Here is a 26,192-nt window from a genome sequence, read left to right as displayed (position 1 = left end):
GTAAGGACAAAGAGATCAGATAGTAAGTTATATGGTTTCTTTTCTTTGGTATTTGCATGAATATAAGTGCTGGAGTGCTTTGATTTGTATTCTTTTTGAATAAGGCTGTTTATTCAATATTCTTTTAAGCAATCGACCCTGTATTGTATCATCTTAATACAGAGAGCCCATTTGTATGTATTTTTCTTTCTTTTTATATAAAGCTTTCTTTTTAGACCTGTTGGAGTTTTTCTTTACTTCAGGGAAATTGAGTCTGTACTCACCAGGGAATTGGTGGGAGGAAGAAATCAAGGGGAGATCTGTGTGTTGGATTGCTAACCTGATTTTGCATTCCCTCTGGGGGAATAGGAAAGTACTTTTTGTTTCCAGGATTGGGAACAGAGAGGGGGAGTCTCTCTGTGTAGTTTCACAGAGCTTGTGTCTGTGTATCTCTCCAGGAGCACCTGGAGGGGGGAAGGGAAAAAGGATTATTTCCCTTTGTTGTGAGACTCAAGGGATTTGGGTCTTGGGGTCCCAGGGAAGGGTTTTCAGGGGGACCAGAGTGCCCCAAAACACTCTAATTTTTTGGGTGGTGGCAGCAGGTACCAGGTCCAAGCTGGTAACTAAGCTTGGAGGTTTTCATGCTAACCCCCATATTTTGGACGCTAAGGTCCAAATGTGGGACTAAGGTTATGATAATTTTAAATATAGAGTTTGTCTTGTGTTTGTGGGTGAGCTAGAATGAAATTCTTCATAGTAAAACTTATGTTATTTTATTGTATTCTAAAAGAAACAGGTGAAAGTCATTTCAGAAAGAAGCACAACAGTGATTTCTTGAATATTCCTCACTCATATAACAATTTCAACTATCCATCTATTTTGTCCCAAAAATCCAGGAACCCACTGCTAAGATTTTTTAGCATCTGGACTTTGCAGGAATGAGATCCCATCTCAATCGTTATAATTTACAAAGCACTTTCTCCTCATTTTAGATCATATTGGAATTTAGAGAATAAAAGTCTGAAAGGTCTTACTGATTGACTTGAAATGAAGTAAGGCAGTTCCAATGATTCATTGATGAGGTACAAAGCAAAGATTTAATGAGAGCAAAAATACAAGAAAATGGTGAATGACTGTAGATTTATGACATAAGTAGAACGACAACAGTTAAATATGATATACATGAGGTTTTAAAAATTCAGCCAATGCATACTTAGATGGCATAATCTTGTATAGCAATGAGCAGGTAGAAGATAAATTTGAATAGAAAAAAGCATGCACACATTTTGGGGTCATATTTTAAGAAGTTCCCCTCAATAAATTAGAACATTTCCATTTCTAGTGATTATATTGCTCAAGAATCTGGTAGGATAACCTCTCACTTCCTTTCATTGTCATACCTTATAGATCTTTCAAACTGTGAAATATATTCTGGACAATCACAATGTACTTAAAAAGGCATTTATATCTGCAGCACAAATGCAGGGTGAAATTCATATGAGTGCAGAGGACACATAGGACTCCTATGCATCACTTCACTCACTTAAAACCATCATTAAGGCAAAGCCTTCAGAATTTGATTAGTTTTCCTCAGAGCCTATACATAGTTACAGACTTCAGGCATAATCCTGTAAACCTTTGGTCATGCAACACAAATTCTTACTCAAGCAAGTAGTCCTGTTGACTTCACAACACATTTTTTTACACACTGTAACAGTTTTGCTCCCACTTTTATAATGGTTTAACAACCTAGAGACAAAAGTTTAATATTTAATAAACATTAAATGTTTCAGCAAAAGTGCATTCAATAATATCTCCTAAAAGGGAAAAGTTGGTCTTGTTAGGTAATAGTGTGGGGCTTTAGAAATCAGGGATCAATTCTCAGATCTACCAAGGCCTTCTTGTAGGACCTTGTGAAAGCTGTACACACTGTGTCACAAATCCCCATCCAGAAACTAAGTGTACCAATCACAAAGAGTGTGTGATGGTTAATTCTGTAGTATGTGTGATGCACTTGGATACCACAGTGATGAAGGCTATGAACTACTGACATTCCAAAGCAATGTTGTCACTTTAGATAACACTCTCCCATTCTCCCACTTCCCAGAGTCATCACTGGAAAAGGGCAGTGAAGGGGCCAAGTATCAAAGCACATTGAAAACATGTTCTTTTTACAATAGATGTCTGTATCACATGTCACATTTCAGCATGATGACTTCAGTAAGTAATGTATTGTGACATTACTCAGGGTACAATATGAATTGATGAACAACCTGAGAATGCCTTTTACACTGCTTTGCTGTGAGAGCTACCACTCCTGGTCTGCTCACACACAGCCTCCAGCATGTAAATTACTCCCCATTATACTGCAGAGTGTTACAGCCAGCCACCCTTGAATTACACTGCAGAGCAACGTCAGCAAATTCCCAGTCCCAGACTTTCCCCCAGAAATGTGCATCTCGAATTGCCCAGCTGTCTCCTGGACAATACAAACTCATATAAAGTCTGTTGCGCAAATCCTGTTATTCCAAATGGAGTTTCCCAAATATTTCAATCCAAACACACTGGTCTAGATAAAACAATAAAAAAGTAGATTATCTGCAGAAAGATAGATTTTAAGTAATTACAAGTAATGAAGCATAAAAGTCCGAATTGGTTACAAATGAAAAGTAAATGGCAACCAATGCCTAACTTAACAGTCTAGAGTGAATTCATGCTGAAAGTCTCTCTCACCACATGTTTTAGTAGTCTTCCTGGATTAATCCTTCAGTCAAGATCCCTCCTCCAGTTCAAAGCTGTTTCCTTTGCTCTTCAGGTGTTGTGGATGCTAGGGCATCTGCTTCCCTTTCTTATAGCTCTTTCGTTAGACGTAGATTAGAAGATGAAAGTCTGTGTGAACAGGAATGCTCTGCTGTTTCTTTGTCAAGATGCAGATTTTCACCCACATCCTCTTTCCTGTCAAAGAATGGCCACTTAACCAGGTGGTGGGCTATTTGATTTTGTTGACACCTGGCTGAGGCATTGGCTAGCCTTTTGTTTCTGGGAAACTGTTTTATGGCTGCTCCCCCCAGATTTGGAACATGTCTTTAGTAGAATGCTATACCTTTACATACAATGTTTACCAGGACAATAACAATTAGTAAATTATGAATTTTCAAATGGTACTTCACAAGGCAACCTTCCATTTGGTTGTGTTACATACATATTCAAATAAGTCCACTTTATCAAATGATTTAAATAGGTCTATAGAGCTGACCTGTCTCCATCCTTATTTACACTCCACCAATATTTTTGTTGTCTGCAAATTTCATCAGTAGTGATTTTCTATTTTCCTCCAAATCACAGATCAATACATTGAATAGCAATGGGTCAAGACTAGATCCCTGTGTGACCTCTCTAGAAGCACCCCCATTTGATGATTATTCTCTATTTACAATTACTTTACAATTAGTTAATTGGTTTTTATGTGCTACATTGATTTTGTATAGAGTTAATTTATTTGCCAAAAGGTCATACAAATCTTACAGTGGTCTCCGTATATAATGTCAACACTATTACCTTTGTCAACTGAACTTGTAAGTTAATAATAATAAGATAGAATTTGTTTGAAAAGACCTATTTTCTATAAAACCATATTAAGTATGCTGCCATTCTCTAATTCTTTGCTGATTTTATCCTGTACTAGCCTTTAACTTATTTTGCCTAGGAGTGATATTAAGCTAACTAAATCATTCTGTTTACCCCTTAAAAATATTAGCACCCTTTTTAAATATTAGCACACTAGCTTTGTTACAGTCCTTAGGAACGTCTCCAGTATTCCAAGCTTCATTAAATACCAACATCAGTGTCACAGAAAGCTCCTCAGTCAACACTTTTTAAACCCAGTCCAGCAGATTCTAAAATATTTAACTTTTATCAATTGTTTAACATCCTCCCCAGTTGCTGTCAGAATATAGAGAATATTTCATTATCACTGTAAACTATGAATGCCATCCAGCTTCTTTCTCAACACAGAAGTGTTTAATGAACACTTCTGCCTCTTCTGTATCATTGGCAATGTTACCATTATTATCTAGCTACAGACCTACATCATTGTTAATATTTATTTTATTCTCAATATATTTTTAAAAACCTCTCTGTCACAGTTCCAGGGTAACTGTACCTTTGACACACCCTTCCTGATCTCCTTGGAGAGCACCTTTTAAGGTTTCAAGCTTCCTAGCCAACACTTCTCTCAGGCAGGCACCTATGTCTCTCTCCCAGACCAGTTGTTTAGGTCTGCAGTCCCTCTGCACCTCTCTGCAATTTCCCCAGCAGATTTGACCGGGGTCCAACACCTGTGGTTAACCTTTCTCCAGGGGCTGCAACAGCATACACCAGTTATCAGCTAGCCTCCTGTCATAAACAGATAGCTAAGGGTTAATGTCTCTTTCACCTGAAGCACCTGACCAGAGGACCAATCAGGAAACCGGATTTTTTCAACTTTGGGTGGAGGGAATTTTGTGTCTAAGGTCTTTGTTTTCTGTCTGCCTGCTTTCTCTGAGCTTTGGAGAAGTAGTTTCTGTTTTCTAATCTTCTGTTTCTAAGTGTAAGGACAAAGAGATCAAATAGTAAGTTATATGGTTTCTTTTCTTTGGTATTTGCATGAATATAAGTGCTGGAGTGCTTTGATCTGTATTCTTTTTGAATAAGGCTGTTTATTCAATATTCTTTTAAGCAATCGACCCTGTATTTTGTCACCTTAATACAGAGAGACCATTTGTATGTATTTTTCTTTCTTTTTATATAAAGCTTTCTTTTAAAATCTGTTGGAGTTTTTCTTTACTTCAGGGAAATTGAGTCTGTACTCACCAGGAAATTGGTGGGAGGAAGAAATCAGGGGGGAGATCTGTGTGTGTTGGATTTGCTAGCCTGATTTTGCATTCCCTCTGGGTGAAGAGGAAAGTACTTTTTGTTTCCAGGACTGGGAACAGAGAGGGGGAGTCACTCTGTGTAGTTTCACAGAGCTGGTGTCTGTGTATCTCTCCAGGAGCACCTGGAGGGGGGGAAGGGAAAAAGGATTATTTCCCTTTGTTGTGAGACTCAAGGGATTTGGGTCTTGGGGTCCCCAGGGAAGGTTTTTCAGGGGGACCAGAGTGCCCCAAAACACTCTAATTTTTTGGGTGGTGGCAGCAAGTACCAGGTCCAAGCTGGTAGCTAAGCTTGGAGGTTTTCATGCTAACCCCCATATTTTGGACGCTAAGGTCCAAATCTGGGACTAAGGTTATGATATGAGTAGCAGCGGTTGGGATATAGACAGAATCCAGAAGCCAGTAGGAATATTATATTTTTCTTTTCTCTGCTAAGGGCTTTTTAGCAGAGAGAAACAGTTGGTTTTAAAAGGGAACCAGAGAGAATTTTTTTTTTCTGCTCTCTCTGGCAGTTTGTGGCTTGCATCTTAAGCAAGAAACCATTAAGGTGCTATTAAGAGTCTTTTGTCACACAATAGCACTCCCATTGAGAGTCATTACCAGCACTATATAAATGCAAATAAAGTGGTTTTTCAGGTTTACTTAACATTGAAGATTAGCTAAAGGCACTGTTGCTAGGCAGACTTCAGGAGGCAACAGAGAACCTGCAGTTCTAAAGATAAACACCGGAGGGCACCCCAACACAAGAAAACAGGAATCATGACTTCTAAGGCAAAAATTGAGGCCGAAGAACAAATCAAAGAAGCTGAACACAGGCGAGAGATGGAAAAACACAAACAGGAACTAGACATAAAACAAAAAGAGATGGAGCTGAAAGAAAAGGAAGAAAGCATCAAACTGGCAGCCTACCAAAGAGAACAGGCAGCCAAAGAGGCAGCACACAAAAGAAAACTAGAAGAAGAAGAGGTGGCCCACCGAAGGAAACAAGCAGAAGAAGAGTTGGCCCACCGCCGAGACATGGAAAAACACCAAAAAGAAATGGAAAAACACCAAAAAGAAATGGAAAAACAACAAAAAGAGAATGAAGAGAAGGAAAAACAGAGAAAACATGAACTGGACTTGGCAAAAGCTGGGCTGCATGTGCCAGCCAACCCTAACAACCCGGCGCCCATTATTGTTCCACAGCACAGGAAATTTCCCACCTACAAGGCAGGTGATGACACCGAGGCCTTCTTGGAAAATTTTGAAAGAGCCTGTCTTGGGTACAGCATTCCCGAAGACCAGTACATGGTAGAATTGAGGTCACAGCTCAGTGGACCTTTAGCAGAGGTGGCAGCTGAAATGCCTAAGCAGCAAATGAATGACTATAAACTTTTTCAAACCAAGGCCAGATACAGAATGGGGATAACCCCAGATCATGCCCGTCGGCGCTTCAGAACCCAAAAGTGGAAACCAGAGGTGTCATTTCCCAAACACGCCTACTACATTGCAAAAAACTATGAGGCCTGGATAACAGGAAACAACTTTCAAACCTTGGAAGAACTGCACCTCCTCATACAAATGGAGCAGTTCTTGGATGGTGTTCCTGAAGACATCACACGGTACATACAAGATGGAAAACCCAAAGATCTCGCTGAGGCGGGGGAGATTGGAGCCAAATGGATGGAACTGGCAGAAAGCAAAAAAGCTACGGTCAAGGGGAACGAATACCCCAGGGGGCACACAGACCATAAACCCTACAACCGAGGACAGCCAAAGACCCCACATACCACCCAAGTAAAGCCACAGACACCCTACTCTTCCACCTCACCAGTCTCCAGTAACTCACCTCGGCCCAGTGACCCATCAGATGGAAGATGCTTTAAGTGTAATGAACTGGGACATATCAAGGCCAACTGTCCAAAGAACACCATGCGAGTGCAATTCATTACACCACCATCACACCAAAGATCCCCAGGCCCGGATGCCTCTCAAATACCCTTGGAGCGAAGGGAAAATTTGAGAGTGGGCGGAAAGAAGGTTACTGCGTGGAGAGACACGGGGGCACAAGTGTCAGCTATCCACCAATCCTTCGTTGACCCCAAATTCATCAACCCAAAGGCCAAAGTTACAATTTACCCCTTCATGTCACAAGCTGTAGACTTGCCTACAGCTGACCTGCCTGTCCAGTACAAAGGCTGGTCAGGAATGTGGACTTTTGCAGTCTATGACAATTATCCTATCCCCATGCTACTGGGGGAAGACTTGGCCAACCAGGTGAGGCGGGCCAAGAGAGTGGGAATGGTTACACGTAGCCAAACCAGGCAAGCTTCCAGACCCATTCCTGTTCCTGAACCATCCACAGACGCCCCGTCTGGGTTACCAGAGACCCAGACAGAGGTAGTGGACCCAGATTCCATGCCAACCACTGAAACAGCCACAGCATCTCCAGTCCCAGGCCCGGAACTGGAACAGCAACCAGCACCAGCGATTGCAACCCCATCTTCAAACTCAACGCCAGTGGGCGCCAGCAAGCCACAACTGGCAGAAGCAACAGACAGCCATACCCAAAAGGCTCAGCCAGAGCCTGAAATACCCTCAGGTGCACCAGCGGAAAGCGGTTCACCAGCAACGGAAACAACCCCATCACCTACATCGCTTCCAGAGGGACCAAGCCCAAGTCCACAGTCTGAGGAAGAACTGGTGACCCCAGCCTCAAGGGAACAGTTCCAGACTGAGCAGGAAGCAGATGACAGCCTTCAGAAAGCGTGGGCGGCGGCACGGAGCACTCCACCGCCTCTCAGCTCTTCTAATCGATCCCGGTTTGTTATAGACCAAGGACTTTTATACAAGGAAATTCTTTCTGGTGGACACCGGGAAGAATGGCAGCCACAAAAACAGTTGGTGGTTCCAACTAAGTACCGAGGGAAGCTCTTAAGCTTAGCCCATGATCATCCCAGTGGCCATGCTGAGGTGAACAGAACCAAGGACCGGTTGGGGAAGTCCTTCCACTGGGAGGGGATGGGCAAGGATGTTGCCAAGTATGTCCGGTCTTGTGAGGTATGCCAAAGAGTGGGTAAGCCTCAAGACCAGGTCAAGGCCCCTCTCCAGCCACTCCCCATAATTGAGGTCCCATTTCAGCGAGTAGCTGTGGATATTCTGGGCCCTTTCCCAAAAAAGACACCCAGAGGAAAGCAGTACGTACTGACTTTAGTGGACTTTGCTACCTGATGGCCGGAAGCAGTAGCTCTAGGCAACACCAGGGCTAACACTGTGTGCCTGGCCCTAACAGACATCTTTGCCAGGGTAGGTTGGCCCTCCGACATCCTTACAGATTCAGGGTCTAATTTCCTGGCAGGGACCATGGAAAAACTGTGGGAAACTCATGGGGTGAATCACTTGGTTGCCACCACGTACCACCATCAAACCAATGGCCTGGTGGAAAGGTTCAATGGAACTTTGGGGGCCATGATACGAAAATTCATCAACGAATTCTCCAATAATTGGGACCTAGTGTTGCAGCAGTTGCTGTTTGCCTACAGGGCTGTACCACATCCCAGTTTAGGGTTTTCACTGTTTGAACTTGTGTATGGTCACGAGGTTAAGGGGCCATTACAGTTGGTGAAGCAGCAATGGGAGGGGTTTACGCCTTCTCCAGGAACTAACATTCTGGACTTTGTAAGCAACCTACAAAGCACCCTCCAACACTCTTTAGCCCTTGCTAGAGAGAACCTAAAGGATGCTCAGGAAGAGCAAAAGGCCTGGTATGACAGACATGCCAGAGAACATTCTTTCAAGGTAGGAGACCAGGTTATGGTCTTGAAGGCGCAACAGGCCCATAAGATGGAAGCATCATGGGAAGGGCCATTCACGGTCCAAGAGCGCCTGGGAACTGTAAACTACCTCATAGCATTTCCCAATTCCTCACTAAAGCCTAAAGTGTACCATGTTAATTCTCTCAAGCCTTTCTATTCCAGAGACTTACAGGTTTGTCAGTTTACAGTCCAGGGAGATGATGCTGAGTGGCCTGACGGTGTCTACTACGACGGGAAAAAAGACCGTGGCGTGGAAGAGGTGAACCTTTCAACCACCCTGGAACGTCTGCAGCGGCGACAAATCAAGGAGCTGTGCACTAGCTTCGCCCCATTGTTCTCAGCCACCCCAGGACGGACTGAACGGGCATACCACTCCATTGATACAGGTAATGCTCACCCAATCAGAACCCCACCCTACCGGGTGTCTCCTCATGCCCAAGCTGCTATAGAACGGGAGATCCAAAACGTGCTACAAATGGGTATAATCCGCTCATCTACCAGTGCATGGGCATCTCCAGTGGTTCTGGTACCCAAACCAGATGGGAAAATACGCTTTTGCGTGAACTACCGTAAGCTAAATGCGGTAACTCGTCCAAACAACTATCCAATGCCACGCACCGATGAGCTATTGAAAAAGTTGGGACGTGCCCAGTTCATCTCTACAATAGACTTAACCAAGGGGTACTGGCAAGTACCGCTAAATGAACCTGCCAAGAAGAGGTCAGTATTCGTCACCCATGCGGGGGTGTATGAATTCAATGTCCTTCCTTTCGGCCTTCGAAATGCACCCGCCACCTTCCAGAGGCTGGTAGATGGTCTACTAGCTGAACTGGAAAAATTTGCAGTTGCCTACCTCGATAATGTGGCCATTTTTTCAGACTCCTGGCCCGAACACCTACTACACCTGGAAAAGGTCTTTAAGCGCATCAGGCAGGCCGAACTAACTGTTAAGGCCAAAAAGTGTCAAATAGGCCAAAACAGAGTAACTTACCTGGGGCACCAGGTGGGTCGAGGAACCGTAAACCCCCTACAGGCCAAGGTGAATGCTATCCAAAAGTGGCCTGTCCCAAGGTCAAAGAAACAGGTTCAATCCTTCTTAGGCTTGGCCGAATACTACAGGCGATTTGTACCACACTACAGCCAAATCGCTGCCCCATTGACCGACCTGACCAAAAAGACCCAGCCAAATGCCGTTAAGTGGACTAATAAGTGTCAAAAGGCCTTTACCCAGCTTAAGGCGATGCTCATGTCTGACCCTGTGCTCAGGGCCCCGGACTTTGACAAGCCATTCCTAGTAACCACAGATGCATCTAAGCGTGGTATAGAAGCAGTGCTCATGCAGGAAGCAACAGATCACAACTTCCATCCTGTCGTGTTTCTCAGCAAAAAACTGTCTAAGAGGAAAAGTCACTGGTCAGTCAGTAAAAAGGAATGCTATGCCATTGTGTACGCCCTGGAAAAGCTACGCCCATATGTTTGGGAACGGCGGTTCCAACTACAAACTAACCATGCTGCACTAAAGTGGCTTCATACTGCCAAGGGAAACAACAAAAAACTTCTTCGTTAAAGTTTAGCTCTCCAAAATTTTGATTTTAAAATTCAACACATCACAGGAGCTTCTAACAAAGTTGCTGATGCACTCTCCCGTAAAAGTTTCCCAAAATTCAGTAGTTAAAAAGTGTTCTTAAAATGCAAAAGTCTGTTAGTTATATATTTAGTAGTATATGTAAAGGTGCATGTGTTGTAGTAATCTGTTTATTTTAAAGTTCTAAAAAAAAATCGCCACCAGTAAGCTTCCCCACTGTCTGCAATTTGGGGGGCGTGTCATAAACAGATAGCTAAGGGTTAATGTCTCTTTCACCTGAAGCACCTGACCAGAGGACCAATCAGGAAACCGGATTTTTTCAACTTTGGGTGGAGGGAATTTTGTGTCTAAGGTCTTTGTTTTCTGTCTGCCTGCTTTCTCTGAGCTTTGGAGAAGTAGTTTCTGTTTTCTAATCTTCTGTTTCTAAGTGTAAGGACAAAGAGATCAAATAGTAAGTTATATGGTTTCTTTTCTTTGGTATTTGCATGAATATAAGTGCTGGAGTGCTTTGATCTGTATTCTTTTTGAATAAGGCTGTTTATTCAATATTCTTTTAAGCAATCGACCCTGTATTTTGTCACCTTAATACAGAGAGACCATTTGTATGTATTTTTCTTTCTTTTTATATAAAGCTTTCTTTTAAAATTTGTTGGAGTTTTTCTTTACTTCAGGGAAATTGAGTCTGTACTCACCAGGAAATTGGTGGGAGGAAGAAATCAGGGGGGAGATCTGTGTGTGTTGGATTTGCTAGCCTGATTTTGCATTCCCTCTGGGTGAAGAGGAAAGTACTTTTTGTTTCCAGGACTGGGAACAGAGAGGGGGAGTCATTCTGTGTAGTTTCACAGAGCTGGTGTCTGTGTATCTCTCCAGGAGCACCTGGAGGGGGGAAGGGAAAAAGGATTATTTCCCTTTGTTGTGAGACTCAAGGGATTTGGGTCTTGGGGTCCCCAGGGAAGGTTTTTCATGGGGACCAGAGTGCCCCAAAACACTCTAATTTTTTGGGTGGTGGCAGCAAGTACCAGGTCCAAGCTGGTAGCTAAGCTTGGAGGTTTTCATGCTAACCCCCATATTTTGGACGCTAAGGTCCAAATCTGGGACTAAGGTTATGATATGTTATCAGCTAGCCTCCATACAGAAAAGTGCATTTATTGTTAACACAATAGCATTATAGAGAAAACATTGACTAATAAAGGCTGCTACACCCATGCTAAAATTTTACCAAAAATCACCCCCCCACTCCAATATTGGGCACCAGTAGGTGTCAGTCTTACAAACCTCTCAACTGGATTTTATCTCTTGGTTACCAGGCTATGTTAGGTTATAGATCAAGAACAAGGACCATCTTGGGACAGTCCAGCCATTTCTTTATATAGTTTGGGCCTTCGATCTCTGGCATCCTATTACAGGTAATCATCAGTCAATGGCCCTCTCCTCAGGGTGAAACTTCAAAAGGCAGGGTTTTTGCATAACCATTAATGTGGAATTTGCATTAATCATCCATTTGGGATTACAGATTCTACAGGAAACCTACCCATCCCAGATGAGCCAGGAACACAGCAATACATATCAGCTGTATTGATAAAAAGGACTACATCTTATACTGTTTTCGTATAATGGGTTCTGTCACCCCTTCTTATTGTCCTCAACCCTACTGATACCTGGATTTTATACTGATGCCTTTAGCTTCCCTTACCAATTGTCTGCATTTCATGATTGCTTATGTATAGCCATTGCTATCAGCTTATCTTTTTCTGTATACAAAGAACAAACACTTAGTAATAGTAATAAAAAAATAATAAATAATGTCTTCTGATTTAAATTATACTTTATATTAATAGGAACATCAGCAAGATAGTCATAGCCTGCATTGACCTTATCCAAGTGTCTGGCATTCTACAAACAGTATAATTAAGCACAGTACGTTGTCCACTGTTACAAAACTACATATACCAGACAGATTAGTTGGAGATGAGAATGTAAAGGACCATGAGTCAAAGTCCAATCTCCAAATATGATTATTATATCACTGTTTTTTGTGTTTGTTCAAAAACACTTCTTTTTTTCCCCTGAAATTTGTATTACACTTCTAACCACAGATCTATTCCCATGGTAACCACCAATTTAGAGAAAGACCAGGCATATCTTAAGTAACTCCATGAATATAGGGGAAATGGCTTGTTTGTCCATTGCATTAACAAAATCTCTCTCATTTCAGTTCACCAAAAAAGTTTTTAAACTTGACACATTTGATTCTCCCTAAGAACTGATGCTCAGATCACTAGACTGAAGACAACCAAGATTGTGCTGTTCTGATACATATTGCTAGGGAAACTATTTTCCTTGTTTCTACTTATTCAGAATAAACTGGGCTAGGAGATTGAGATGAAGAAAGTTATAGCATCAGGAAAGAACAGTGACCCCAAATTGGAGGAGAGTGAAGCCTAACAAAATTATAAATTCATTTGCAAATGAATTGCAGGTGTGAACCTGTTGTTGTATAACCCGATGATTTGGGCCATGGCAAAACATTGAGAAGTGTCTCTCATTATTTTTTTTCCTGTGAAGGAGATAAAGTAAATTATTGAGCAAAATTTCCCCCCTCTTTGTATAAACTGAGGCAGCTTTCCTAAGTGTCTTTCTTCACCATATTTTCTCTTGGAGAAGAACAAAGCGAAATAGGAGTTTTAATTGAAATATCCTCTTACTTGTGTTTTCAGGAAAGTTTTTAGACTTGTACCAAGCACATATACATGAACCAGCTTTTCCTATAATCTGTTGTATTATGTCTGCTCAGCTGTTTGAATGACTAAAGTAAAAATGAATGCCAAAGCAACAGCATGGAATTGAGGAATTATCTAATATATATAGCTAGATTTTCTTTTCCCTGTAGCAGAGCTTTATTTTCATCATTAGGGGCACAGTGTGTCACATAAAAATGCTTTAATGCAATTTGCAATAATTCCGGTACTATACATGATAAAGTTGAAGAACAAAGGATTATTTTCTGTGCAGAAAATATAAAGGAGAAAAATGTTAAGTATGCAGAAAGTAACTTCTAATTGAGACAAAAGAACAGTTTCTATAGGAGTCACAATTAAAAAGCATCATTTTGAGTTACCTAGGCCTTGATTCAGCAAGGTACTTAGGCATGTGCATAATTTTAGGCAGACAGTGTTCCCACTGAAGTCACTGATGCTACTTATATGCTTGAAGATATGCATGTACCTTGTTGACTCAGAGCCTTATTAAAAACTGATGTCTATTAACATAATAAGTCCTGATTCAAGTTTGATCTACAGATTATCTGGTGAACAGATATATACAGCTATTTCAAACAAAAGATCAGGGTCAGCACTATGTAGTTAGGACATGATCCTACACAGGACATGTCCCATTGAAGCAATATGGGTAAGGACTACTGGACTCTCTCGGTATGCAAGAGTTTGCAGAATCAATCTCAGAAGAGCATGTCAACACTACAAAATTAGGTCGATTTTATAGAAGTCCATTTTTAGAAATTGATTTTATACAGTCGATTGCTTATGTCCACACTAAGCACATTAAGTTGGCGGAGTGTGTCCCCGCCGTTCCCGCAGTCTCTGCCATCCATTGGAATTCTGGGTTAAGCTCCCAATGCCTGATGGGGCAAAAACATTGTCACGGGTTGTTTTGGGTACATGTCATCAGTCATCCCTCCCTCTGTGAAAGCAATGGCAGACAATCATTTCGTGCCAGACACCAGGGCGATTAGAAGAGCACAGCAAGGCATGTTGCGCATCAGAGAGGCTTTGAAAACCAGTTTCATGACTGGCCAGGCTTTGGTGTGACAGTTTTGTGGGTTTCTCCTTGATGCAAACCCGTCCCCTTTGTTGATTTTAATTCCTTGTAAGCCAACCACCCTCCCACCTTTGACATAAAGTTACTATTGTTTTGAGACCATGCATTCTTACTTTATTAATTAAAAAAATGAGATAATGGACAAGGTATCCCGGGTGGGGTGGAGGAGGAGGAAAGGACAAGGCCTCAATGTTTATTGTAGCCACACTAAAAATCAGACTGTTTGACTGACAGCCTTCTGTTGCTTGGGCCATCCTCTGCAGTGGAGTGGCTGGGTGCCCAGAGCCTCCCCGGCCCCACGTTCTTGGGCGTCTGGGTGAGGAAGCTATGGAACATGGGCAGGAGGGTCGGTGGTTGTACAGTGGATGCAGCGGAAGTCTGCACTCTTGTTGGCTTTCCTGCAGCTACAACAGATGCTTCATCATGTCCATTTGCTTCCCCATTAGCCTCAGCATCATGTCCTGCCTCTGCTCTTCGTGCTTACTTAATTGTTTCCTGGCCTCTGCCACTGAATGCCTCCATGCATTCAGCTGTGCTCTATCAGTGCGGGAGGATTGCATGAACTCAGAAAATATGTCATTGTGAGTGCATTTTTCTCACCTTCTAATCTTCAATAACCTCAGGGATGGAGATGATAGGGGGAGCATAGAAACTTTTATGCTCTACGATTCTGGCGGGATTGCATGGTCACCTGTGCTACTGAGTTCGCCATGCTGACCAAACAGGAAATGAAATTCAAAAGTTCACAGGGCTTTTCCTGTGTACCTGGTGAGTGCATTGGAGTTCAAAGTGCTGTCCAGAGTGGTCACAATGGAGCACTCTGGGATAGCTCCCAGAGGCCAATACTGCAGATTTGTGTCCACACTATCCCAAATTCGATCCAGCAAAGTCGATTTTATTGCTACTCCCCTCCCTGGGGAGGAGTACAGAAGTTGATTTTAAGAGCCCTTTAGGTCGACGGAATGGGGTTGGTTGTGTGGACGCAGTCATTTTTAAATCAACCTAACACAGCTAAATTCAACCTAAACCTGTAGTGTAGACCGGGCTTACTCTCTGGCCACCAACTGGTAGCCAACAACACCATTCATGTTATTTTTTTGCCAAATGGGGTTACTACTGCTTGAACAACATTCAATTGCTGTTGTTGTCACCAGAACACAGTATCAGAAGCATTATAACCTTGTTACACCAAAAAGTTACTCTGTTCAGACATGTGCAAACCCCACCTAAGGTTTCCATCTCTGAGATACCAAAAAAAAAAACCTGGAACACCTGGACAGCTGGCAGTGCGTATTGGGTACCTCTACATATTTCCCAGGTAGATTGACCAACATTTTCACATTAATTTTAGGATATTTGTGATGGCACTTAATTTGCTAATAAATCCTATCTGAATAGACACAAGGTATAAGTTCCATTATATTACTTTGCTAAATAATAACTTAAAAACATGTATTTACCTTATTAATGATCTTCCTAAAGTACAGTGACTGTAGCACTCTTCACCTTCTGTAGCATCTCCTTGCTTGGATTGAGCTGGTAACAGTCCTGTTTATATGTAGCACATTATTCTCATAGACACTCTGTGGTTTGATCTGGTGATCCCCAATTAAAGCCTGACTCTCAGGAAGCAAGATGTGAATTTTCAGAAACTGGACCAGGTACTGGGCCCTACAGCAACCCCACTTTTGCTGCAGTAGGCAATGCAATCACTAGAGCTGACGGGGGCTGCTTCACAGCAGAGAAGATTGGAGATAGGCTGGCACTGAGAGCCCTGTAAACCCATCAGGAAGAGCAATCATTTATCAATTGGCAGTTCCAGTGGCAACCCCAAAATGCTACTGACCATCTACAGAAGACTGGATGGGAAAGTTGTTCAGAGAAAGTTAGGACCAGCTCTATAGTTCTTTCCCTTGTCTAGGTTGCCATACCTCTTGCCCCCCTCCACACACATACACAGTGCAGAGGGAAAGACACTATGTGCTCTATGATTACTTTCAAAAGGCCCCAGCCCTCCCTGAAGTCAAGAGTAGGACTCTGGTCCCTCTACTCTTGAGCTGGCAAAAGGAACACTGTAGAGTGGTGTGTGTGGAGATCTTTATTCCCCAAGGCAGGCAACTGCTGCCAAATCTATGAATCAGCAATTCTACATGCAGAAGTGTACAACTCCCAACTCTTCTGGGCCTATTATGATGGTTTACCTCCCATATATTGAACATTCTGTAGAGCATCTACATCATGAAGGAGGAGCAGCCGGGCCAAATTTGAGTGAGTGGCATTGCGACCTGGTTGTAGCTCCTCTCAGGTTTGGCCAGGCTGCCCCTCAATCAGGAGTCAGGAGTTTTGGGGTAGTAAATAGGAGTCTCCCTGACACTAGGAGACTTGGTCAGTATGTTCCCAGGACAGCTAACTCAAAAAAAGGACAGCTGTCAGTGAGCACTGAGGATACTTACACATTTCCCAGGACAGCTAATTTAGGCTTGAATAAAGACTGGGAGTGGATGGCTCGCTACACAAAGTAAAACCTATGCTAATTTTTCCCCAAACTGTTACTCACACCTTCTTGTCAACTGTTGGAAATCGGTCATCCTGATTATCATTACAATTTTTTTTCTCCTGCTAATAATAGCCCACTTTAATTGATTACTATTATTACAGTTAGTATGGAAACACCCATTGTTTCATGTCCTCTGTGTATACATATATACCCACTTCATCAGATGCATGCAGTGGAAAATACAGTAGGAAAATATATATATACTGTATGCATCTGATGAAGTGGGTTTTAGCCCACGAAAGCTTATACTCAAATAAATTTGTTCATCTCTAAGGTGCCACTCCTAGTTCTTTTTTTAAAAAGGGATGATCCTGAGAAAATCTGGACAGGTGGCAACACTAATCCAATTCCAAAATATGAAATACTCCATCCCCTTGCAAGTACACACAATTCCACTGAACATCATCACATTTTGTTCTTGCCTTACATTTCTCCTTAAAACAAAATGCTATTTCCACAGATAGAAAAATGTGATTGGTACATGCAATTAGTCAAAAAGAAAAGTAACTGTTTTGTCCACATCTAGTATAATAGGTCTCCCTCTTTTATGTCCCTCAGTGATTTTTTTTTTTTGCCAGCTGGTTATTATTTGAAATGATTTTTTCTTCATTTTGTCCTAAAATTGAAGAATGGTCTTTTTTTAAGACAACTTTAAAAATAATTAAGAACACAAAATGAGAGAGTGTTTTACAAGAACAGTCACACTATATTAAGCTGGACTATTTGGGGCCTTCACTGTAGAATAGTGCATGATTTTAGAAAAGAAAGGGAAGCGAGGGGGGTCAGCAAACACTAATCTGATGACTGCATTAAACGGAGACATCAGTCTACAGCTGCATTCTGTAGTGTTCTTATAGCAAGCCTGTGCAGATGGCTGATTAGATGTGTACTTGCTTTTTATGACCACAGCTTTATGTGGTGTCACTTGTCCTGGACTTCACTAAGCAATTTATGCTCATTTGAATGCTAAGGAAGACCCCTGTGTTGCTCTTTTGCATCTTATAACAGCTATCTCATTCCCATGCATACTGCTAGCAAAAACAGAATGGGAGACAACTAAGAAAGAAATGATCTAGGACTATGTAATGATACTGTAATGGTTGTGCCTTCTGATTATTACCATATTTTTAACAACCCATGCTATTTGCTTACAAGGCTTTTTGCCAGTGGAACCTTTGTTGCACCTCTAAGTGGTATCAACACTAATGCCTTTAGATGTCTCTTGTCCTACTATCCCATCCCAAAATTATGTAGCAGATGGTGAAACTGGATGTCTCAGTATAAAAACTCCATCAGATTGCTGACACCTCTGGCATTATGCCTCATGGCACCAATGGATAATTAGCGAGAATGACTCTGAATGTGAAAATAAGTGAGACTATTTGGAGGAGGGAATATTTTTGAAGCTCTGTGCCTTGTTAATTCCTTTCAATTTCCCCACAACAAACACCTTCAGAATTTTCTTTGAGTTGTTGCTTGCTTCTTCTTTCAACTAGACTCTGTAACTGATCCTCTAATTTCATTTGCTGTTCCTGTCTGTGAGCCATATAACATGAATCTTACCCTCCTCCCCAACCAGATAGGAAAGTCATTGGCAGTTCTGCTTCTGGGACACTAATTCACTGAGAAAAGTGAGAAACTAAAATCAAAGTTGAATAAATTGTCTCCTTCATTCCAACCCAATCTGTTAAAAATAACAGTGTATTGCTTCTATTTACGAGATACAGCATCCACAAGGGAGTATTTGCTCTCATGACTGAGTAGTGCACAGTCCAGGAATGGGCAACCTCAGGAATTTGGGAAAGGTGGGCTTCACTTCACTTTACAGCCCCACAAGAGTAGCAAAGGGCCCAGGGAAGTTTCCAGATGTGCCCTTTATTACCATCAGATTGTGTGGAGGGGACAGAAGAAACCTTTCTCTTCTTAAGGGCCAGTCACAGTTGCAGTCTCTATATTGAAGGCACTCATGCCAGGTTAAGAAAATGCTCCTAGGAAAGGAGGGCCAGTTGCAGTAACCCACAGTAGCAGGATAAATATAATGGCTTGCTATCCAATAATTGGTCAGAAAGAAAGAGTCTGAGGGGAAAGTCACCAGGAACAAGTGTTATCTCAATACTCCTGATTAAGTTTGCAATTCTTTCACGGAGATCCCAGAAGTCACCAGAGTCCATGACTTTCCACATCCTCCATGACTTCTGCAGCAGCTGGTGTGGCTGACTTCAGGGCTGCCTGAGCAGCTGGCCCCAGGGTGCTCCCTGGTGCCACCGCCAGAGCCAGCTGCTCGGGCACCCCATGGCTAGTTACCCTGCTGCTGCTGGAGCGACCCAGGGGCAACTGCTCTGGTGGTCCCCAGAACCAGTGCATCAGCGGCTGCTTGGGAGGCCCCGGGCAGTTGGCTCTGGGGACTGCCCAAGCAGCAGTGCAGCTGGTGCTGCAGGCCGCCCGATCAGCAGTCCTGGGAGCGGCCCCGAGGAGCACCAGAGCAGTGGTCCTGAGGACCACCCCGGAGCCAGCTGCACAGCTGCTGCTCAGGCGGCCCTGGGCAGCTGGCTTCAGTGACTGCCAGAATAGCAGCCAGTGTGGCTGGCTCTGGGGAGTGTCCAAGCAGCAGTCTTTGGGGTGCCCTGGGGACCACCCAAGCAGCAGTGGTCCCAGAGTTATGTCCGGAGAGTGGTCCTGGGAGCAGCGACCGGGGGCTAGTCAACCCCCAGCACTAGAGCAGGGGCCCTTGGAGTAGCTTTTCGGGGTTGCCACAGGAACTGACAATTTATAAATGATCACTCTTCCTTTATACAGTGTAATACGTGGCATATGTTGGTATCACATTTACCCAGTATAGAGGGGATGTATATTTACCCAATAGGTGGGATGTATAAGTGTATATTTAAAGACAACAAAGGACAGGAGAGCTTTTGGACAAGGTGAGGGAGGTTCCTAAAGAACAATCCGCTTGCCTTATTTTCTTTCTTCTATTTGATTATTACCCTATAGCAGGCAGTAGTGCAGGAGAAAAATTAGAAAATTGGCTCCTACGATAAGAGGCACACTTTATTTTTGCCATTAAAAAACAAAACCGTGTCTGTATTTCTTGCTGATCAACATCCTTCTCCCAGAGGCTTTTGTTGGACAAGCAAATTAGAGTGTCTTAGAGCAATTTAGAAAATCAGAAATCATCATAATTCATTTTACACAGTTGCAATAATTCTCTATAGCTCTTTGTAACTTCCATTCAATTGTAGGTTTCTAATTAGAGTACAGAAGTAATATTTTGCCATACATCATACATACCCTAGAACTAGTGTACTCTACAAGATTTCTCTAATTACTGTTATCCCAAATGCAATACATTATTTACCTTCAAGATTTTACTTTCCATCTCAAGAGTCAGTGGAGTTTTATAGACTACAGAAATATTGACAGTACATCCGTCAAGGCTTGCCATACAGCATTAACACTCTCTCATCATTGTGCATTTACAGGACACAAGACTCAGACCACTGGAACTCATATATAAAGAACCTTCTTCCAACATCCTCCCTTAAGGGTTAGGTTCAACTCCCAATAAAAATCAATGGAAAGATTCCTATCACCTATAATGCGAGTTGGAGCAGGTCCCTAGGAAACAGACATTCAAGGATAACAATTAGTTACATTTATGTTAGTTTTTAGTGTTTGATAACTTTATAAACGCAATGACTATTCAAAGACAGGAAAGAATGGGAAATTACACTTAAAGTGTTTTTTCTTTTACCAAAAAAAAAAAAAAAAAGCCATACATTAAGGCTTCCCACAATCTTTCCCCAAACATTTAAGTATGACAGGAGAGTTCCAATCTCCTTCATATATTCCTTGTCATTCCCAAACATTTGTATATTTACTTGAGTGATAAGGCCTTATTAAAATTAATTGAAATTTCTATTTCTATTACTTAGCATTAATAGTTAGACTAGACTTTGGAATCTCTCACTTCCTTCCTACCATAAAATATAGAGGATTTGAAAGAACGGTGCATTAAAGAATAATCAAAGCCATCATCATATCATTTTTATCTATATTGATATGTCTTTGTCATCCTGTAAAAGTTCTAAGTCATTTTATATCTGGCTACCTTCTAATTATTGTTCCTCAGGGATCTATTTTTGATGTCAACTCCCTTTCTTTCCTTTTTGTCCTGTACCAAGTGTATCTTTCTGTTGTTCAATAGCTGTCTCACATTGAGTTTAATTCTAACAGAAGTTTTGAAAAATGTTTTCTGATGTTTAGTATGCTAGAAGTCTTGAAGTTTTGTGCCACTGCATTCTATGCTTTAATACTGCCATAGGTCCATAAAACTTAAGACGATTAAATCATTTCTCCTGCTGACTAACTCAGTATTGTAGAGTTGTACCAAAGACAAAAATAAAGGAACTTCATAATATTCAGATACGGGCAAAGGGACAGATTACAGGCAACTTGATTACAGCATATAAGTACCTTCATGGTGAGAAAATACTGAGTACCAAAGGGCTCTTTAATTTAGTGGAGGAAAAGGCATAACAGGAACCAATGGCTGAAAGCGAAAGCAAGACAAATTCAAATTTAAAATAAGGCACATATTTTTAACATTGAGAATGAGTAAGCATTAGAACAAACTACCACGAGAAGTTCCATCTCTTGGTGACTTCAGATCAAGCACGGATGCCTTTCTGGAAATTATGTTTTAGTCAAATACAAATTATTAGGCTTGATGTAGGGGTAACTGGGTGAAGTTGTATGGCCTGTGTTATAAAGGAGATGAAACTAGATGATCTAATGGCCCTTCCGGCCTTAAAATCTATTAATCTTTTAGACCATCTTGTTGGTATCATCTGTAGTCTAATTTCTGAAGCCTTTGCCTCAAGCACTTCAGTGCATTGTGCAAGGCTTCAGTGTTGGCTTCTTAGCACTCATATAGCTGCCATTTCCCATTGTATATGATTTGACTGGGCAGAGGCAAGGCTGTTACCACTATCTACCTCCAAGAAATATCCATTGCATGTGTGTAAAGCAGTTGCATGGTCCTCTCATTTGCAAAATATCACTACACTGATGGGGCCTCAAGGAGAAGAATCCCTTTTTGGACACTCTGTGATAGGGTATCCACCCCACACTTGTCCTGATGGGCTTAATGGAGGGTAGATGGGCCAGTCATCTTCTCTCCCAGGGTCTGAGTCCCTGACTTCTTTTTGTGATAGTCCATACATCTTTCAGTCTCCTCTCTCAGGGTCTCTCTCTCCCCTCCTGCTTCTTCTCACGTCCTGGTTTTACCATCCTCTTGGCTTTCTCTGCCACATCGGTGGTCTCGATACAGGCCTCTGTTTCTTCCTGACTGTTTTCTCTTGGAAGCTTGCGTTTGTCTTCCCTGCTCCCCTTTTTCTTGTGGGGGTAATGTCTCTTTATACGTCCTCTGTCCTGTTCTTACCTAATCTTCCCTACTCCCTGGCAAGATTCTTTATTGCAGCATGTAATGCTGGGCTAGTGAAGATTAAACAATCAGCAATCCTGGTGACCTGTAAGCAACCCTTAAGGACATATATAAAGAGTATTGCAATGGTAAACAGGGACATTCTTTTTAGACAGTTATCAAGGCCATGTTAAGTAGACTTAAAATATTTAACCTGTTTTCCTTTATTGTTAGAGAATGAAAGAGTAAGTGCTAAATGTGTCTATGTTTACTTGCATACTATTAGAAATCTAACAATATGATTGTTAGTTTGTAGATGCTAAATCTTGTTCCTGTTTTATAATGCTTCATTCTTGTATTCTGTTGACTCACCGAATAAAGGGGGATATAATCATTTAGATGGGACTGTGGTGTAATAATATTATTGTCCTCATCTCTTCTGGAAACTTGTAATTCCACATAGTAAACCACCTGTGAACTATCTGGAGAGATTGAATGGCTCTCGCTAAAGGTATTGTCTGAGAAAGGACCTATTGAATAGAGATCACAGACTGTCTACTCGCTTTCATCAAAGCCCATGCGGTGGAATTGCCTGTCAGCACCCAGCCTGTTTCAACTGTAAAAGAAGCTTCAAGCCTGATCCTTTCATCTCTAGTATGCTAAAACTTTGAACAGGGAAAGCGTAAGCCATAAGATAGAGATGTTCCAAATAATTATTTGAAATACCCTGGAAAATGCATGTGGAAAGCTCTAATGGACTTTACATCTAAGTTGCCTTTGAAATCTAACCTGTTGGGATGATTCCAGAGAGACTTTTATATACAGCACATATAACATCACTGCTGTGATCCTCATCTATGAACACTGAAAATCACTTCTATGTACATTGATCTTTTAACCATTTATAACTCTCTTCTTTCTTTTTCCTTTTAATAATAAATCTTAGATTTAGTTAGTAAAGATTGGCTGACAGTGTGATATTTGGATAAGATCTGAGAATCATATTGACCTGGGGTAAGTGTCCGATCCTTTGGGATTGGTAGAACTTTAAGTCTGTGAATTGGGTTTTCAGTAACCTCTCACTATATTAGACTTGGTTATCTAGGTGGGAGCCAAGGACTGGAATGCCTAAAGGGAACTGTGTGCCTTCTTGCTAACCAGCATGGCAACATAGGAGCACAGTTCTGATACTGCTTGGTGAATGTAATTACAGTGTAATCTGCCATTTTGGCGAATATATGCTTCATTTCTTTCAGCCTGCCCTGATTTGATATTTCAAGGCACCAGGGTCACACAGTAGAAGTAGGACATTCCCTCTTCACTGCCCCTGCTTCCCACAGGCATAACAATACCTTGGCTGGCCCTCCAGCCTTCTAATCCTAGAACCCCCCCCCCACTGTTGTTCCTGCCCCTTATGGCTTCTCCTACTTTCTTCTCACAGGATTTTCAATAAACATTGCTGTTGCACAGCTACCCTCACTAAATAGTCCTGCAGATAGATGTGAACTTCCCACAGTCTCTACTGGCTTTCCGGCACTTGTTCCATAATGGCATGGACCCATCCCTGTTGTTTACCCTCTCCCCTCAGCCGGCATGGCAATTCTGAGATCCATCCTGGGACAGTGTAACTTCCCTCTACAAAGCAAGCCTTCACACTAGGCATCTGCATGCTTGATTATTTTTTTTCCATTTCCTACTACCATAGCACTTATTCCCCTTGTATCAGGGTTCGATCTGATCATCTGGCCTCCATTAACCCCACACTTGCCCATAACCTATTAGGCTGAAGGCTAAGAGCAAAGCTCTAATTAGGGGAAGGTCACCTGTGCGGCAACAGACAGGGCTTCTATAAAGCTAGGGCACTGGATGCAAGAAGGATGCTGCAGGAAGGGAGTCTCCAATCAGTGCCTGGGAGAAGGGGAGGGTATTTGGGGGCTATAGAGATAAATAACCCATGGATACTCCCTAAGAGAGAGATGGAGTGAAGCATGTGATGGTGGGAAGGGGCGTAAACCTCACAAACTAATCCCAAGAACAACCAGGAGGAGGTACCATCCTAGCAATGAGTGGAGCACCCAGTCACACTCCATGCTGAAGAACTTGTTTCCATGGTAGAATGCCAAACTCTCCATCCTTGGAGAAGTTTGTTTTATTTCAGGAAGCACATTTTTTTCAACTGGCCCATTTTTTTTCAATTTTTTGGGGGTATCATTCTATGTTTCCCTTTTCAAGGTTGACCATCTGATCTGTTTGGACATTTCAGAGGTATCAGTCCCTGTTCTCTACTTATGTAATTTAAAAAAAATAAAATCCTGATAGAATTTTTTGTATTATTACTCCTGTTCATTGCAGCTTTATTTATTTATTTATTTATTTATTTATTTGGTGGGGGTTAGGGAATGAGAAGTGATGTGGAGGGAGTCCACTACTCACAATTCTTACTTTCCAGTAATGAGAATCCTAGCAGATAGTATCTTTGGATAAGGGAAATGACTTGCATGTATATGCTGCTTCTGACTCAAAGGATGCTCAGTGACCCCAATGCCTGTAGCTTTCTTCTGTTTGTCTTCAGGACGTTGTTTTTAGTTATATGAGTCATCATTTTGAATTGGCCTATTCTGAGAGTTTCACCTCCTGTTCAACCAAAGAAATGACTGGTACATGGTACTGCAGCACAGATACCAGACTGAAATGATATGCAATGACCAGTAAGGGCTTTGTCCCTCACTACTCTATCCTAGTACCAGTGTGAGAGATGTCCTTTTTCCTTAAGAGCTGAAGAAGTTACCGTTGTCATGCAAGGGAACTAAAACCCAGGAATGCGAATCCCATAGAAATGATATCTTCAGAGCCACAGGATTACAGACAAGTTATTTCCCTTTACCAATTTTCTAATTTGTTGATATTATCTCTTCATTGGACCATATATGGTACCTTTTAACAAAGTAGAAAGCTTCTACCAATCCAATTATTACTGATAAAGCTCTGTAATATATCAGAATAAAAAACAATTCCATCATCATAACACTGCTTGCTTCCCCCAAAATAATGCTTACAAAATATTTATTTTATGTCAGAAGCTTTAATATGAATGTATATATTACAGATTGTCATAAATGCTCCATTTTATGGACATACTCCATCATCTTTAAAATCTAAGTCTGGATTTAATTGCCACTTTCTTCTATGTGACCTAATTCATTTCTTTTGCTTCCTCCTTCACCTAAGTCACTTGAAAACTTATCTAAACTTTATATTTGATCACATACTGTAGCATAATATGAATAGTATAATGTAAGCTTTATGAGGCAGTAAAACTCCTCCCTCAATAGACAACATTGCAGCACTCATGAACCAAAGCAGCAGCTAGATACTGCTGCTAATTACTAGTAATTAACCTGGCCCAAACATATAATTTCTAATATTTTCTGAGGGTCAAAGGAGTATTTAGCTTGAGAATTGGCTTTTTGCATCCATAGTTACTGTAATAAAAGCACATAACTATCTGGTAAGTAATGATAATAGAAGGTTGAAGTAGGCAATATTTTGTAGTCATATTGTATGACTATAGCCTGAATAATTCCTATATAGTTTATGCTAAAATAATACTGTTAGGTTTTTTTTTTTCCTTCATTAGATTCTTTTTTCATTATAGTCTCCAGGGCCTAAATAAGGTTTCAGTCTAGCTCAGCTAGACATTAAGATGTATTGTCATCAAGATTGTTACTTTTACATTTTATTTTATTAGAAAAGAAAAGATGTTTCCTGCTTCTCAAACAAGTGTGTATGACAACTGGTTTTGCATATGCACAGTAGTTCCAATAAAAACCTGCAAAAAGCATTCATTCCTCTGGAATTCTGGGTTTGCTATATACCAGGGCTACCACTATTAATATGAATCTTTTATGGTATAGTTAGTGGGGTGAAATAGAAGACCTTTCATAGGAACCCCTAAGTATTCCTTCACTAGGGTATCCCAGATCTTCTGGGACACTCAAATAAAATCTTGTTGATGGCATACCCCAAACTACCTCAAGATTGAAAGAAAATCAGAATAGATGTCAGTAACATTTTGCTACATCACTGCAGGTCTGTTCTCTTCAACTGT

This window comes from Gopherus flavomarginatus, chromosome 3 (assembly GCF_025201925.1).
Source record: "Gopherus flavomarginatus isolate rGopFla2 chromosome 3, rGopFla2.mat.asm, whole genome shotgun sequence".
Lineage (NCBI taxonomy): Eukaryota > Metazoa > Chordata > Testudines > Testudinidae > Gopherus > Gopherus flavomarginatus.
The sequence above is the reverse complement of the archived record's forward strand: the minus strand, read 5'-3'. Positions refer to the sequence as shown.